This window comes from Pteropus vampyrus, unplaced genomic scaffold (genome assembly GCF_000151845.1).
Source record: "Pteropus vampyrus isolate Shadow unplaced genomic scaffold, Pvam_2.0 Scaffold309, whole genome shotgun sequence".
NCBI classification, from domain to species: domain Eukaryota; kingdom Metazoa; phylum Chordata; class Mammalia; order Chiroptera; family Pteropodidae; genus Pteropus; species Pteropus vampyrus.
Genome location: NW_011889090.1, coordinates 129,738 through 131,841, shown reverse-complemented (window position 1 = coordinate 131,841; position 2,104 = coordinate 129,738).

The following is a 2,104-nucleotide window of genomic DNA, read 5'->3' as shown; positions in this document are numbered from 1 at the left end:
GGAGACGGCTGGAGACCGGACCGTATTTTTCCCGGGGGGCTTCCTGGAGCCTGAGACAGGCTCTCGGCCTCCTTCTGACAGGCTGGGGTGGCTCCTGCCGTGGGGCCTTGCCGGGGCTCCGGGGTGTCCAGCATCTGGGATGCAGGATGGGTGGGTGAGACGAGCACTGGTCAGAGCCTCTCCAGAGGCAGCTGGCAGCTGTGGCAGGAAGACTCAGACGGCTCAGGAGGCTTCCTCTGCTTCCTTCCATGTGGCTCTAGTTGCTCCTGGGGGAGCTGTGCCCTGGAAGGACCCTCGGGACGTGGGAGAGGGGCGCTGGAAAGCTGAGAGCTGGTCTCAGCATGTGGACACAAACCTGTAGAGCCCACCCCCAGCCCCGAGCTCGAAGGCCAGTGTCCCCAGTGCAGGACATGGCCTGGCTGAGACATGTGGACCTTCCTGCTTGTTGTGAAGGGACTTGGGGACAGGAGCAGAACCCAGGGTTTAGGTGGGGTTGGAGCAGTTTAAGGCTCAGCCTCACCTGCCATCGCCATGTTACCCTGTCCAGCAGCCGAGGCTATCTGCCATAGGATGGCTGGAGGCTGGCACCGCTGGCCGTGTCCCCACAGTAGCCAGTCACATGGTGCATTGCTAGTGGCACTCTGCTGGCACACTCAGGCCTCGGAGGACTAGGCCACTAGGAAGCAGGTGACAAAAGCCTCTCAGGAGTCTGGCATGTGCTGGAGTCTCCTGGGCCGCCTTTCCTGACTTCTGCTAAGCCAGGTCACACCTGGAGCTCTAGCCAGGCTGAGGCATCGGGAGCTGAGGCTGCAACTGAGCTCTGCTGCTGTTGACCCTGGAGGTGACCAGGAGGCCTGAGCGAAGAGGGAGGATGCATGCCCCCGAGGGGGACACCCCTCCCGTCGGCCTTGCCAGCTCATGCTAGGTTTGGCTCTGCCTGTAGCTGACATAGATGTCGCGTGGCTGGGGTCTTCCACTTGGCTGTCTCCATCGTTCCTGGGGATCAGAGGGTCTGCAGGCTCAGCTGTCTGTCCACCGGGCCCTGCACGCCCCCCGGAGGCCGACTGAGCAGCTGCTCGGGGCCGGCCAGGCTCTGACCACGCTCAGCGCATCTAGGCCTGTCTGGGCAGCGGCTGAGCCCTGGGGCTTGTCACTTGAGCTGGCCTAGCATCCTGCTGCCTGCAGCCTGGGGTGATTGAAGGAAAGACCCCACTCTCCCTGGGGACCCCCCCCCCCATTGGTCAGGTCCAGATGTAGGGAAATTCCCTGTCAATGGGCTCTTCTGGCTGCCCATAACCACCAGGAGCTTGCTTGCGGACCTCTGAAGGGACTGGCCTGGGGACTTGTCTCCCTTCCTCTTGCTGGCTTAGGACAGCAGGGAACCAAGAGGCCTGGTTGGGTGAGGGCAGCCGCTCAGGCAGTAAGGGTTGGCCCCAAGAAAACGGGCAGAAAGATGGGCAGTCTCAGCCACCTGCCACATCTTGTCCCTCCCCTGCTGGCCATGCTTAGCCCAGTGGAGGAACAGCACCCAGGATCACCGAGGCCAGCACAAGGCTGGGAGCCCGTTGGGTCAGCTCCCCTGCTTCCCCCAGCCTGCCTTTCCCAGGAGCAGGCCTGGGGCCAGGACCCTGGGCCAGGGGGATGCGCCGCAGAGGCTGGAAGGGTGCGGGAGAGCCTGGGTGAGGTGGATGATGGGAAGGGGCTATGCAGGCTGTGAGCCCCCAATAGAGTCTCCACCCCCGAGGGGCAGCAGGCGTGAGGTGCCAGGAGCTTAGCCCCAGGGGGGCGGGGCGAATCTGTTAACGGTTCCCAGGTGAGTCGTCCCCCTGGGAAGGGGTGGGAGGGCTGGGGGATACCAGCCCCTCTGCGCGGGCGGGGCGAGGCCTGCTCAGCCCAGAAGCTGAGGCGCTGGTCAGTGGGGGTGCTCGCCCCCGCCCCGTCCCCGGCCCCGTCCCCGCCCCCGGCGGCCAGGGCACCCGCTGACGGATCCTCCATGAGCCCTCCCCCTTGGAGGGGCGGAGGGGAGGGTTTATTTGGCGGCGGCGCGGGAGCTGAGGGCACTGTGCGCTCGAGGGGAGGCCGGCGCCAGCCAACGCGCAGGGAC